Source organism: Crinia signifera, chromosome 1, assembly GCF_055691185.1.
Source record: "Crinia signifera chromosome 1, ASM5569118v1, whole genome shotgun sequence".
Classification (NCBI taxonomy): Eukaryota; Metazoa; Chordata; class Amphibia; order Anura; family Myobatrachidae; genus Crinia; species Crinia signifera.
The window spans coordinates 167,608,802-167,625,239 of record NC_139217.1 but is presented as its reverse complement, the minus strand read 5'-3'; the positions used below and the strand labels follow the sequence as shown (position 1 = coordinate 167,625,239).

At 43.4% G+C, this 16,438-nt stretch overlaps 1 protein-coding gene across 5 annotated transcripts in view; it reads right to left on the bottom strand.

Moving 5' to 3' along the window:
• Positions 1-16,438, bottom strand: part of MAPK10 (mitogen-activated protein kinase 10) — a 214,523-nt gene that overhangs the window by 129,778 nt on the left and 68,307 nt on the right. The gene's annotated exons all lie outside the window — the stretch shown is intronic.

Genomic DNA, 16,438 nt, shown 5'->3' with positions numbered 1-16,438 from the left:
AAACAAGCCTGATCCACATAAAATACACTTCGAGAAGCCTGATCCACATAAAATACACTGAGACTTGCCAGATCCACATAAAATACACTGAGACTTGCCAGATCCACATAAAAGACAGTCCACATGAAAAAAGCAATCAGCGGGATGCAGCGAGCGGTAGTTAGAGCAGCGGGGGGAGCGGGCCTGCCACCTATGGAACTGACAGCTCCTCGGTTGGGGGGATGCCACGGTGGGCAGGATGTACTCGACCTGACCCTCCGTGGTATTTTCACAGCACCATACTCCCTGATTCCTCAGGCAGAGGAAGATAGGGGAGTGCCCCAACTCAGAGGAGGAGCAGATTAAGATAATCCTAACACCTAACATCCTATCTGACTGCAGATAAAGTGCCCAGACATCAGCTGATCTATAAGGTGGTGAAAACTAGAAGATTTTAATATACCCTCAATTGTCTCTGTTTTATGGATAACGGCATAAACATGACACTGCAATAAAATGGAACAACTAATACAACTTGGATAAAGAAGCCTGATGCCCACGATACCTATGTCCACAGAATGCTCCTTCCTCTGTGCAGAGAGGAGTGGCACCAGGGTAAGAACCGGCTACTTCCTATTGAAGTCATAGTCACTCTGGGCCAAACGTCCTGTTCCTTACACAGTGCAAGGGCAGCATATCTATTTAGTAGGATAGCTTCCCCCCCCCCCCCCCCTGCCCTCCGCTGCAGCATGGACTTAAGAGGCAGAGGAATACTTACCATTCAACGACGTCCTCCAGGCCCGCGATCGCGTCCTCTCCTTCTGTCATGCGGCAGCACCTCCCACCTCTCATACGCGATATGACGTTCTGACGTCACATTGCGCAGAGCGGAGCCAGCGTAATGGGCTGCTGTGGGGAAGGCTGCCAGGAGCCTCATCAATGTATGAGATGGGAGTGGGAGCAGGAGCCGCACATTAGCAGGGGGAGAGCCGCATGCGGCTCGAGAGCCGCGGGTTGGCCACCCCTGCCCTAGTGGATGGCAGGGCATGACTACCGCCTGTAGGCACATGTTCCAAAAAACCCAGTCAAAAACCCCATGTCGACCTTATGACTGTCGACCAAATTACCCTTTTGACCTAACCTATGTCGACCTTCAGTCATGTTGACCTTCCTGCATGTTGACCTTCAGTCATGTTGACCTTCATGCATGTCGACCTAGTGGTGTTGACCTAATGCTTGAAGACCTAGTGACCGTTTCCTGTAAAATACACTGTTTATATTTTGGCAATGCAATACGTTTTAGAACTGAATGAAAAAATATGCCACTTGGCCCCTAGACAAATGGACAGTATGATAACACCCAGCAACATGGATTCGCACATGACATCACTGGGTAACCTGTGCATTAGTAAGAATTGTGTAGTAGCAGGAACAGAAAATAGGTTTTCTGAAAATTCTTATTGTGTCAAATATTTTATATGTACACATCATCTATATATGTCTAGTGTCCATTTGTGTGTCTCTGAAACACTGCCATCTGTTGGCAGCGAGTAAAAATACATTCCTTTTTCTCTCACACATGCATAAACACAGAGGCAATCAAAAGGTAGCAGACTAGCTTTCAAAACATTTGCTTTGAGCAGGCTTACTAGTAACCAAATAAAGTAAATGTTTAAAGGACCACTAAACCCCAAAATGGAAAAATTTAGATATGAGCCATGAAAGAAAATGTCAAGTCAAATATTTACTTTCCCACTCTACTGTGTCCAGTTGAAAGCTTCTTAACTTTTTACAACAGTATCATAATTGCATCTGATACTGGTGGAAAAGCATGCAGTCACTTAAGCTGCAGTGACATTATTGTCTCTGCCCCTGCTTGCTGAAATTAAAATGAGCTGGCTTGCACATCGACTCAATTGTAAAGAACATAGGAGGTTATTTTGGTTCACTCCTTCTGACAAATTCCTTCTTAGATGGACAAAACCATGTGCACTGCAGGGGGGCAGATGTAACTTGTGCAGAGATAGTTAGATTTGGGTGAGTTATTTTGTTTCTGTGCAGGGAAATTACTGGCTGGTTTATTTTTACACTGCAATATAGATTTCACTTTGAAGTAAAACCCCACCCAAATCTAATTCTCTCTGCACAAGTAACATCTGCCCCACCTGCAGTGCACATGGTTTTGTCCATCTAAGAAGGAATTTGTCAGAAGGAGTGAACCAAAATAACCCCCATAGTCTTAAATTAAATATAGAACATAATGAAAAAACAATGATTAAAGTATTATTCTACACAAATGATGAGGACTCTTTTGTTACAATTGTGAGAGCAAGTAGAACACATTTATTCAAGCTGGTGTGGGGAATGGCCACAATATGCCGAGGACACAGAATGCTAATTTTCAGTACATGAAAGTTTCACTGTTCAGTGAGTGGCAATTTCCTTTCCTCGGCTGGCAGTATGCCAGGCATGAAAATCTGCACTTTGTATCCTCTCTGCTGAATTTGAATTCATTATTCTGCCGGGGATTTGCTTGTTTCTGAGTCTTTATTAGATTTCCATGAGCTAAGATTGCAGATAGATCAGGAAAAATAAATTGATCCTTTTTTTTTTTTTATAAGGGCTACAGTATGTCTCAAATAGATTTGATGGATTTTGTTGTCCCTTTAGATGGGTAAATAATAAGAGTTTTCCTGGAAAGAAATTACAGTACACTGAACGGAGGAATAGTTTCTTTTTTTATTTGCCTCATACATTACAGAATGGGAGCACTGATCTGATTATTTACAGCAAGCGCTATTAGAGCTGATGAGTTTTTGTTACTATAGGAGCCATACAGAGATGAAGATATGAGAATTATAATAACTACTGTACTAAAATGTAATGACTAAAAAGAACAGGAAGGACATCTTAAAGGGTTAGTCAGACTTGATCATGGGCGTGCGAATTTGCAGCTTGGTCGATAATTGGTCGACTTTGCATGCGTACGGATCACAGTACACATGTGCGAGGCCATCCAGTGACAAAATCCAGTATCCTGTATAAACGCCAGCTGTTCACAAGTTGATTGAAAGGACTTGATTGCGAGTGGTAAATTCATGCAGTATTTATATACTCAGGAAAATAAATGAACATGTATGCAATGTTTACAAGACATTCCATAGAATATCTTATGTTATAACCACTCTGTTTATACTAGTGAGACTCCTATTGGCTGCATCCAGAATATCATTTGTTACACATTTTACATTCACTTAGAGGGTTTTCTAATTGGTTTGGTCCCCCACACGTTCGCACAGGGGACCGATGTTTTACCTCTGCGGATGCACAGATGCATTTCTGAGCATGGGCATGGCGAACTACGTGTTCGCTCTCCGGCTCACACCTAGCAGGGCGGGCAGGGGGCGTGGGGCGGCGGCAGGGTGTACAGCAGGGGGTACAACCCATGGGAACGCCCAGCACTTCAAAACGCTGCCCATTCCTATGCAAATTGCCTGGTGATGCCGGTGTGGGGGGGCAGCTGGGATGCAGTTACAATCCCGGCGGTCGGGATCCCGGCGTTCAGAATCCCGACGCCGGAATCCCGACCGCCGAAATGCCAACACTTTCTCCCTCCTGGAGTGTCCACGACACCCCTGGAGGGAGAATAAATTAGTGTGCCGAGCGTAGCAAGGCACCGGGCCCACTGCGTGGCGAGCGCAGCGAGCCCGCAAGGGGGGGGGCGATCCACGTCCCCCCCTTGTCGGCATTTCGGCTGTCGGGATTCCGGCGGGATTCTGAACGCCGGGATCCCGACCGCCGGGATTCAATACTGAATCCGGGGCAGCTGATGTCAGCGGATGTCAGCTGCCCACCTGCCTCCCGCACAGGGCGCTCGCTGATCAGAGATACCATAGAGGTGTCTCAGATCTGCGAGCGCTGGAGAAATCCGTCGATGGTTGCCGACCATGAAATGATTTCTCCCCCGCACCCAAGACTGCGAAAGGAGGATTATGCAAATCCTCCATTTGCAGCCTTGCAGGAGATTGCGGCGTGCAAGGGGGGGGGGGGTGGATGGCCATGCAGGCGTTGCGAAATTTGCAGCGTTGCATGTGGACCAGAATAAGGCCCTTAGTTATAACTTGATTAGTGAAATCATATAGGAAAGCATGAAACAATGGGGGCTGGTTTGCTTTTATAGTTGCACATCCGGTATAATCCTTTTTGTGGTGTGACTGTTTAATCATGAGATTATATTTGAGATGGATCTCCAGCTCATGGCATTTTCATATCCGCACATGCTCTGCCAAGTAATCTACCCGTGAATGCAGCCAAAGCCTTAACACTAATGAGATCTCACATTCAGTAGTAGGCAATGCTAGGTGATTTTCTGTGAACCTGTCTTGTACACAATCAACATTTAAATGAGACCTCAGCATCTGTTGTTAATATTTACTGCTATTCTGTCAGATCTGAGACTGGATTACTGTTTACTGACCCTGTTGGATTTTTTTCCCTAAAATTCCTGGTTCCTATCAAGTGCTACTTGCTTTTTTATCAAACCTGCTTTAAGATTACATTTCTGTCTCACTCCGGCCTGTTGCTGTTGCCTTGCTGTGCATCTGACCCACAGCCAATTTTTGGGAATTTTGCTGCTCATCCCTGGGTTGTGTGTTTCCTGCCTATCAGTTATTGGGGACCTGATATAAAAAGGCTGTTGAGTAACAATCTAAAACCTATACTTGTGGTTGCCTTATTTACTGTATGCATGACAAAAGAAAAAAAAACTCAAGCTTTTTTTACATTAATCTGATACTGTAGCTACACAAAATGGATACCCACTGAGTGTATGTGACAAACAAAATGGATGCATACACTGTGTGTAGATGACAGGTTCATATTCAAAATGGCTAGAGAACTATTCAATATGTTCCTATAACACATAAAGACAACAAATGCTTATGCAGTCATACATTCAATAATTTCATCTTGAATGTACCAGTACTTAAAACTAAAAGAGTAATATCCTAATCATCAATGTCCCTCAATGAACTATAGTGGTAGATACATAATTTATATTAAGGTGCATTTAGTAGGATAGGGTTTTGGTGGTATAGGGATAAAATCAATTCACATTGCAGTCACTTGCTTTAGGGAATTCATCTTACTGTGTTTGTTTCTTTTGAACAAGGTAGAATTGAATGCAGTGAGTGAATAGGAAGTGGAGGGGTGCCAGCTGGCTAACACCGTGTCCAGATAGCCAGTATGTGCTTGATTCTGAGTAGGAAAACAAATGGCTAAATATGCTCTATTATTTTCCAAATCAAAATTGTAATGAAACTTAACAGGTCTTATAAAATATTAACTAAATGACCTCATCAATTATCTGAAATAGAGCATTGGTTTACTCAGAATCTTCAGTATTTTTGTCTGGACAGAAAAACAAATTATTTCAGTTGCTCATTACATTTAGTTTTGACAAGAACCAGTCTTAATGACTCTGGAGATAATTTTGAACAATTTCTTCCTACAAGTAATCTTATTTAGCAAAAACAAAGCACCATTAAAGCACATACAGTACACAGACTTGATTGAGGTAAAAGGTAATCTTCCTGCAGACCTCATTAATCATTGTTATTCTTTTCTGAACATTTTTTATCTGATTTAATTTAATTTGCTTTATATAAACATAGGTTCACCATCTTTAGCACATACGTTCTGTATGATAAACTGTATTATGCTGCATTGTGTACAAGAGGAATTTCCCATAGTTACAGTGGTTCCCAAACTGTGTGCCGGAGCACCCTAGGGTGACTTGGGGGACTTGAAGGGGTGTCCCAGATTGGTGATCCATGACCAATGTAATAGGCAAATTGTGGATAGACAGAAGTGAATCCGGTCCATAACCACATAACTGACCATAAGGATGAGATATAAACACAAATTACATCATTTAAAATATGTTTCTGATTTTCTTAATGACAATCTTTTGGCCATGGCTATGTCCAGAGGTGCCGCATCAGATGGAGATGGCATTGGCTTTGCAGCCTTCCCGATGGGTGAGAGACTGCGTTTCTCAGAGGATGAATCCACCGCGTCCTATTCTCTGAGCGATTGGATGAGTCTAGTGGATGTCCAACAGTGGAGGATATCTACAATTATTTGCTAAAGCTCAAAAAGAAAGAGGTCGAGTTTCTGATGCACAGAGTGACCCTCTCTGAATACTATCGGGAAAAAAAGATACCACGAGGGTTCCGGATTAAGAACGTGCCCACCATTGGGCGATATAATAACAAATTCTGCAGGCGCTGGGTCGCCGTATTGAATAACTGTTGACCTAATGACTTTGGTCATTGAAGAGTCAGCAAGGGAAATGGCAGACATTCAGAAACGCATTGCAGAATATCAGTCCACCCATCAGAACACGTTGATTGAACATAAATCGGATGATTGGTTGTTGAAATGGAATACAACTATCTCAACCTTAAAAAAAGAGCTTGTAGCCTTTAAAAAGAGCAAATTTGAGAAGGTTAACAAGGACTATATAGAGCACAAAGTTTATGTGTGGACCACAGGTTCTACTAAAAACTACAGGAGGAATATGCGTCAACATCGTCAACCCAAGCGATGGAACTTGGAGACTGAGTCGAGCAGTGAGTCAGCCAGCTCCAATGCTGATTCACGGCATCATCAGGCTTCAAAAAATGAGAAGCGCCCACAGACAGGTGTCCGAACTCGAGCGGGCACAGAAAACGAGAGCGACCTCAACGCAGGGGTGGGCAGGGGTGCAGGATCAAGAAACAGAGGGCGAGAAAAGAGAACCTAATATTTAATTTATCTAACAGGACACTAATGGAGGTGGAAACCCGGGTCTTGAGTTATGGACTTTCGTTTGTACCCACCCAGAAGTTCGATGGTTTTAGGTGGAAGACAGACTCCATCGGTTACATCGCAATCTCAAACTTCGAGACTTCTTTAGCAAAGAGAGTGGGGCCACCGGAGACATCCGTGACATCCAATATGCAAAATTTAAGAAAAATTCCAAATTCGACCTGCCTTCAAATAACACCTCGATTACTGGTTTCATTAAAGTCCTGGATGCCCAGGTCCAATCAATGGCCCCTGATGCCACCTCGCACTCAAATCTATCAAAGGAAGAATGGGGTGCCCTCAGAGACCTGAGGTCCTACGAGGACATTATGATCCTCCTCGCTGATAAAGGGGGGGATTGTTCTGTGGGATTTGGAGGCATACAAAAAGGAGGTGTACTCCCAACTATTGAACCCCCTGACATATGACAAATTGCCGGCTAACCCGACAGTTCATTATAAAGTGGAACTCGACACCATTCTAAAAGAAGCAGTCTCCCGGGGATGGATCCCGGTCTCCACCTAGGAGTATTTGACGACTGACTTTCCTAGAACCCCAATTATCTATTGTCTACCCAAAGTGCACAAGCACCCCACGACCCCCCCAGGTCGGCCGATAATTGCGGCCCGTGATTCGCTCTATAGCCCTGTGTCGACTTTCCTTGACTATTTCCTCCAGCCAGTGGTACAAAAGTTGCCCGCTTAAGTCACCACTGACCTTCTTAACAAAATTGCAGCATTTGGAGATGCCTCCCCAGGAATGTGGCTATGTGCGTTAGGCATTAGTAGCTTGTACACGAGTATTCCCCATCGTGAAGGCATACTCGCGACAGCTAAGATCCTGGAGTCTGATTCCAGCTACACAGGTCCTCCTATCAGCTTCATCACACGACTACTTGAGCTCACGCTCACAAGGAATTTTTTTCTCTTTAATAAAGAGTTTTTCCAACAGTGGACGGGGTGAGCGATGGGTTCTCCCGTCGCACCCTCGTTCACTAACATTTACATGCACTTCATCGAACAAGAATTGTTTTTTGAATCGGCATATGCTGCTAACATCAGCTTCTATTGTTGATTTATCGACGATGTCCTGATATTTTGGACTGGTACTGAATTGTTGTTTAAACGAATGATGGATGAAATCAATGCTCGGGAATGTCCCATAAAATTTACCCACAGTATGAGCCAGTCTGCCATTCAATACCTAGATGTCCATCTGGAGATCGAGGGCACTAGGATTGAAACATCGATCTATACCAAGCCGACGGACAGGAACACCTTGCTATGTGCCCAGAGTTACCACCCTCCATCCCTCACCAAGGGTTTACCCTTTTCCCAGCTTGTTAGGGTCAAAAGGATTACCAGCAAGAGTGAGGTGGTGTCCAGGGATCTAGACACCATGAGTGAAAAATTTCACAGCAGCTAGGACTAAGGTGGAGGACATCTCTCGTAGTGAGCTGTTAAAGAAATCGGCTCCTGGGGAGAATGGTCCAGAGAGGTTTGGTTGGGTCCGTGACTACAATGAAGCAGACACCATCATCTCGAATGTTGAACTGGCCAGTTATTCAGAGAGATAAAGATCTGAGCAAGCTCAAAAACTCTACTTTGATGTCTTGCTATAAGCGTGGCAGGAATATCAGAGATTGGGTGGTGAACACGGATATTTCAAAGCGGCTTGGCCCTAATACCCAGAAGAAACCAGGAGGGTATTACAGATGTGTGGGGTGTGCCACCTGCCGGAGCATGACAGATACAGATTAAACATCCTGTGACTTGTACATCTACCCACGTAGTCTACCTGATTAAGTGCCCGTGTGGCATGTGCTACGTGGGTAAGACGATCAGGACATTTCGGGAACGGATCGCAGCCCACCGATCCGCCATTAAAGCAGCTTTAAACAATAAGGAAAAAGACTAGCCGGTTGCCCGGCACTTTGTGACCGCGAGGCATACATTAGTCCAGCTCAATTATGTTATAATTGATCATGTGCCTGCTGATTTGAGAGGGGGGGACTGCGGTCGGCGGCTCCTCCAATTAGAGACATATTGGATCCATAAGCTGGACACTATGCAGCCAAAAGGCTTGAATGAGCAGCTGTCTTACAATATGTTTCTTTAAAATATTGACTAATGCACTGTATCCAGTACTGATGTCCATGCTTGTCCATTTTGTGTTTTGGTGATGTGCACTTTGTATATGTGTTTTCTCCTCAGATCCCCCCTGCTAGCCGGCATCCAGCGGCGTCGGGTTGCCAAGCAACCATAGCCAGCTCTGGGGAGACGCCGACGTCATGACGCTTGCACGCAAGGTGAGAGGTCGGATGTGACCCGGAAGCGGCATGGTGAACGGAGCGTCCCGGCTGTGGGTGTGGCGTGGCTGGAGGCGGTCTGTGGACACGTATTTAGGTAAGATTTGTCCATGTTTGTATTGTTTGATGTGTTGGTCTTGAGAACGGAGTAAATTCCGAAACGTCGGCTTTTTGACACCGAGTCCCACTGTGTGGAGTGTTTTATTGGAATCCGAGTTGAGTGCTGCTGTACACCCAAGCTTATATATATATATATATATATATATATATATATATATATATATATATATATATAGAACTTCCAATGTTCCATGAGGAACAATAACGGCACTCAGGAGACTGGTTACATGCAAAAAACGATGTATTCAGCTGTACACCTGAATACATTGTTTTTTGCATGTAACCAGTCTCCTGAGTGCCGTTATTGTTCCTCATGGAACATTGGAAGTTCTACATTATTTCGTTCTGGCACCGAGAGCAAGTTGTACCTGTAATTCATTGAGTGCCGGCAGTTATTGGATCTGTATATATATATATATATATATATATATATATATATATATATATATTTATATATATATACAAACACATATACACAGTATATATATATTTATATATATATATATATATATATATATATATATATATATATATATATATATATACAGTCAGGATCGAAAGTTTGGACACCCCAGGCAAAATTTCATTTTAATGTGCAAAAAGATGCCAGGAAAAGATGGAAAAAACTCCAAAATGCATCAAATTACAGATTAGACATTCTTATGAAAAAAAAGTTTGATTTTATTTCCAACATTTACACTTTCAAAATTACTGAAAACAAAAAATGGCATCTGCAAAAGTTTGGGCACCCTGCAGAGTTAATACCTTGTACTGCCCTCTTTGGCAAGTATCACAGCTTATAAACACTTTTTCTAGCCAGCCAAGAGTCTTTCAATTTTTGCTTGATTATTCCTTACAAAAGTCTTCCAGTTCTTTGAGATTCCTGGGCTGTCTGTGACACACTGCTCTTTTAAGGTCTATCCATAGATTTTCAATTATGTTGAGATCGGGAGATTGTGAAGGCCATGGCAAAACCTTCAATTTACACCTCTTGATCCACCGTGGATTTTAAAGTGTGTTTAGGATCATTATCAATTTGTAGAAGCCAGCCTCTCTATAACTTCAGCTTTTTTCACAGATGGCATCAAGTTAGCGTCCAAAATTTGCTGGAATCTTATTGAATCCATTTTTCCTTTTACTCGTGTAATGTTCCCTGGGCCACTGGCTGCAATACAACCCCAAAGCATGATTGATCCACCCCCATGCTTAATAGTTGGACACAGGTTATTTTCATTAAATTCTGTGCCCTTCCTTCTCCAAATGTACCATTGCTCATTCCGGTCAAAAAGTTATATTTTAACCTCATCGGTCCACAGAACTTGATACCAAAATGCATCAGGCTTGTCTATATGTTCATTTGCAAACTTCAAATGCTGATTTTTGTGGTGAGGATGTAGAAGAGGTTTTCTTCTGATGACTCTTCCATTAAGACCATATTTGTACAAGTATCTCTTTATAGTGGAATAGTGTACCACAACTCCAGTGTCTGCCAGATCTTCCTGAAGGGATTGAGCAGTCAAACGTGGATTTTGACTTGCTTTTCTCACAATCCTGAGAGCTGTTCTGTCTGATATTTTTCTTGGTCTTCCAGATCTTGCTTTAACTTCCACTGTTCCTGATGACTGCCATTTCTTAATTACATTCCGAACAGATGATAAGGGCATCTGATAACGCTTTGCTATCTTCTAATAGCCTTCTCCTGCTTTGTGAGCGTCAACTATTCTCAGTTTCAGTGTTCTACACAACTGCTTAGAGGATCCCATGGTGCTGATTGTTGGGGCAAGGTCAGATGAGTCTGGGCTTTTAAAACCTTTGAGCAGGGCCGGCGCTGCCACTTGGCAGCTTTAGGCAGCTGCCTAGGGCGTCTGGCACTGGAGGGCGCCCTTGAGCTGCCTCTATTGTCCCAGCAGGTTTTATATATATCCGCAGTTTGTGGGAGGTAGATGGCATGGCAGAACTTAATACTCGGCTAGAACCAGGCATCAGCCGGCCGCCTGCCCATCTGGCTTGCTGCGCTGCTGGGGAAGCTGTTTCTGGCACCTGCCAGTGATACAGCAGCAGCAGCAGCAGCCAGGAAGAAGCCGAGGAGCTTTTTGGGCTCTAGTGCTTTGTGCCGCCCGCCCGGAAATGACAAGTGCTGCTGGCTGTCAACTAGGTGAATTCAGCCCTCCCCTGTCAGCACGCGGACGCCAGCCCCAGCTTGATTCAGAGGGAGAGGGAGGGGGAGGGGGGCAACACGTTTGCGCTGCTGCAGCCTCTGTCTGGATGCCGACATTTAAGAGATCTTCAGTGGCGGTGAGTAGCATGCTGCTGGGTGTGGGGAGGCTGCTGCTGAGGTAGAGGGAGAGCAGAGGAGTGGTGCTGGATAAGGGAGGGGACTTCCAAAATATAGAAGAGCCAAGAGGTGCAAGTTAGGAGGCAGCTGCTGCTAAGGAACGATCTAGAGGGGAGGGGGTGTTATGTCATGGATATGCTGTTTGAGGGGGGGGTTGTTTAATGTTAAGAAGTGTTAGGGAGAAGAGCTGTCGCAGGTTGTATTATAGAGGTGTGAGACATGTTCTGCAAAGTGGGCAATGAGGGAGAAAGTATAAACTCTGTGGGAGATATCAGCTGGAAGTTAATTCATAACTTCTCTGGCCTCCGTTACTGTTTGTACTCCATGCCCCCCATGTGTAATGTAAATGAGTGAGATGATCAATGATTCAGCATTCCCTTTTAGGCCAAACCCATTTTTCAAAGAGCATGGGCACCTTCGGTGTGCACAAAAACCACACAACCACACAAAAACCACACTATATATTACACTGTCTAGATGCACACACTTACGGTATATATCTGGAAACCCCCCCCCCCCTGAAAATCCTGCGTTTGCCCCTGAATGTATCTATTTAAAGCCTACCCATAGCCCTCTCTCCTGTACCATTATAATCTCCTGCAGCCTAACCTCCCCTCTCCAGCCTAACCCTCTCCCCTGTGCCTAATCCTAACCTCCCCTCTCGCAGCCTAACCGTCTCGCCTGTGCCTAATCCTAACCTCCCCTCTCGCAGCCTAACCCTCTCCCCCTGTGCCTAATCCTAACCTTCCCTCCCGCAGCCTAACCCTCTCCCCTGTGCCTAATCCTAACCTCCCCTCCCGCAGCCTAACCCTCTACCCTGTGCCTAATCCTAACCTCCCCTTCCGCAGCCTAACCCTCTACCCTGTGCCTAATCCTAACCTCCCCTCTCGCAGCCTAACCCTCTCCCCTGTGCCTAATCCTAACCTCCCCTCCCGCAGCCTAACCCTCTACCCTGTGCCTAATCCTAACCTCCCCTTCCGCAGCCTAACCCTCTACCCTGTGCCTAATCCTAACCTCCCCTCCCGCAGCCTAATCCTCTCCCCTGTGCCTAATCCTAACCTCCCCTCCCGCAGCCTAACCCTCTACCCTGTGCCTAATCCTAACCTCCCCTTCCACAGCCTAACCCTCTACCCTGTGCTTAATCCTAACCTCCCCTCCCGCAGCCTAACCCTCTCCCCTGTGCCTAATCCTAACCTCCCTTCTCGCAGCCTAACCCTCTCCCCTGTGCCTAATCCTAACCTCCCCTCCCGCAGCCTAACCCTCTCCCCTGTGCCTAATCCTAACCTCCCCTCCCACAGCCTAACCCTCTCCCCTGTGCCTACTTCTAACCTCCCGCATCCTAACCCTCTGTCCAGTGCCTAACCTCCTCTACAGCGAAGGGGCATGGAGGGCATGCAATGGTAGAGACACGGAGGGGGCAAAGTTAGAGAAATGCAGGATAAGAATAACACTTTCTTTTTTGTGAATTATGAAACAAGGTTTACTGTGGAGATTGTACTTGTGGCAGCGAGATGATGACTGATTACTCCCTGGATTTGCATTCTTCAAAAGTAAGAGACCATTTTTTTTTTCTTTAAAAAATTAAAATAAAATTAGTGGCAGCTGCACACTTAAATCAGACCTGCTCGCAAGGCTGCACATAATCTCAGCCCAGTGAGCAGGTTAACTCTGTCCCTTCACCTGACTGACCTGGAAAGTGGGTAATGGGCGGTGTTTGGGGGGGGGGGGGGGGTAGGCTGAAGTTTTGCCTAGGGTGCCAAGAACCCTTGCACCGGCCCTGCCTTTGAGATTGACATCACCTGGTCTTTCCAGACGATGATTGAGTACAATCCATGACACTGCCAGGTCTCAGCTGTCCAAAGGGGGCAGTGCATGCTATAAACTCTGCAGGGTTCCCAAACTTTTGCAGACACCATTTTTTGTTTTCTGTTACTTTGAAAGTGTTTATGATGGAAATAAAATCAAACTTTTTTGTCATGTTCTATATATATATTGTAGAAGAAATCGGCACTCTCAAGTGACTAAATTGCAGCACTACTCGGATGCCTTCCAACGTGCTTCCACGCGTCATGTAGCAGGAATCAAAAGGTAGCAAACTAGTTTTCGAAGCATTTGCTTCGAGCGGGCTTACTAATTTATATATATATACTTGGTTTCAACTGTCTAATTATGAAGCATTGAAGTCTTTTAAATTCACATGTGCAGCAATGTGTGACCAACTACTCTATGAACAGCAATATTGCAGCATGTACAATCACTATAAAGTGAGCTTCCAAGGACACTTTGCTGCTGGGTAGATTTTCCTTAATTTGTCATTCTCTGTACATTTAAGTTTAGGTTCCCAATTCTGATGTAATCCTGGGACATGATCTTAATATTGTTCTTTTGCGACAATAATGAATGTTTAATAATTAAGAATTTATAATGTATACAATGCAAAACAGTTACTGGTAATTGCATCTGGTGTAACTCACAATAAAATTACAACTGTGCTGTTAAATGGAACAATAATATTTTGCATTGTCTGTGCTTTTATTATCTAATCAGATGTAGGGAGAACATGCACTGTAGCCATTATACATTGTTATGTTCCTTTAAGTACCTACTATGACACCCATGAGCATGGAAAGATGCTGTGTTTTGGCATAAAGCATTCTGGGGTAGATGTACCAAGCAGTGATAATGGAGAAAACATGAGCCAGATGAAAAGTGGCCCATGGCAACCACTCAGCTGCTCTATATAATTTTATATTATGCAAATTAGAGATGTTACTTCAGTGCTGATTGGTTGCCATGTGTCATTTCTCCTCTGGCTCACTTCTCCTCTCTTATCACTGCTTCATATATCTGCACCTCTGTATGTTTGTTTTTACACACAATGGGAATTGTCACAGTATTCTAGGCTTCCTTTCTCACAAAACACTTCTTGGTTGTAATTTTTTTACTTTATTAAAAAAAAAAAATAACCCTCCCCCCCTCCCCCCAAAAAGAGAAGGAAAATAAATACATACATACATACATACATACATACATACATACATACATACATACATCTCTCAACTTAAGGCACATGATTTTTTTTAAAAAAAAAGACATATCTCTGTAAAACTGTAAGATTAGGACAAAATTAATCTACAGCTCCATTAAAATGTCATTCAATTGTAAAGTGCTGATTATTCAATAACTGTAAATTTCATTATGTTTTGGCATACTCATTTACTAGGCAATGTTGAAGCACTGTACTGTCCCTGCAATGAGTTATTAAAATGGCCATGCATACCGAAAATTCTTAATCCTCAAATCCTTTAGGAGAAGGTTTTTTTTTGCCAGTGACTACTTGAGGTTATTCTGCTGACATGCGTTTAAGTTTGGAACTTGTAGTAAAGGCAAGCTTAAATGATGTCATTATCCTAATAGCCTTTCTGGGTTAGGTCTGTGTTTATATGCTTCCTGTCTAGATGCAGGTCTTCTGTCTTTCAGAAAGATTTAAGGCAGATAAGATCTAATATTAACCCTTTAAGTGCCAACATCTCTGTGAGAAGTGTCCAAAATATCTGCTAAAAATGCCAACGTCGCTCACCTTTGTTATTTACATTCAAATAAAAGGTTCTGCATAAAAAAAAGATTATATTTATATTCCCTATATATGGTAAACATTAATAAAAATGTTTTCTTGCCAATTGTCACACCTATTTTGACAAATTTCCTTAGCGCTCAAAGGGTTAAGAATGTATGAGTCTACTTTTTTCGACTTATATGGTAAGAAAAAACTAAAAATGGATAATTATATTTAGTACAGTATATTTTTAGATGGGTCTGATTAAGGTCGGGGCACCTATTTTGCTACATTTTCAAAACTTAATAACAGGGATAAAGTTCATTTGTCTAAAACCATCTATGTCAACCAGAACATTATAATGTTAGTGGACTTAGTATATATTTGAGCTCAAATATATACTAAGTCCACTAACATTATAATGTTCTGGTTGACATAGGAATCTGTGCATGCTGCAGTGTACCCAACTCATCTAGGAAGTAAGGCCTTTCGCTTAAATAATAAAGTGGGAATTCAGTCAACTGCAGGTTCACCTAACCTGATCCCCCCACCACCACCAGGCTATTCAATCAATCCCCAAAAAGAGACCACAGGCTGCATTTAACAGGGATTTCTTTCTTGGTCTGAGCAGATCCAAAAATAAATCCCTGATAAATTGTCTATCAGGTGCCATAACCATGTTAAGACGTGGGTCAGGGAACTTATACCTGATTCCATGGGCCTAATTCAGACTTGATCGCAGGACAGATTTGATCTCAAAATGGGCAAAACCATGTGCACTGCAGGTGGAGCAAATGTAACATGTGCAGAGAGAGTTAGATTTGGGTGGGTGTTCAAACTGAAATCTTAATTGCAGTGTAAGAATAAAGCAGACAGTATTTAACCCGCAGAGAAACAAAATAACTCACCCAAATCTAACTCTCTGTGCACATGTTACATTTTACCCCACCTGCAGTGCAGCATGGTTTTGCCTCTTATGAGAACAAATTTGTCCTGCGACCAGGTTTGAATTAGACTCAATGTGTTAATGTCCAACTTTGGATCAATTTACAAATTATTTCACAATACTGAAATTTATCTAAATTAGTCAAAAATATACTTACCTAAGTTTTCGAATAGGATATGCAACCTTAATTAATGGCTTTATGAGCTGCATAGGGCTTGGTTTGCAGAGTAAAATGTGCAGCCCCCAAGAGCTATGTCTGTGGTTTGGCAGGTGTTTGGAAAAACAACCATGAATGCTATCACATGTGACAAGGTCAGTCTAGACCAGGGCTGGGCAACACCGGCC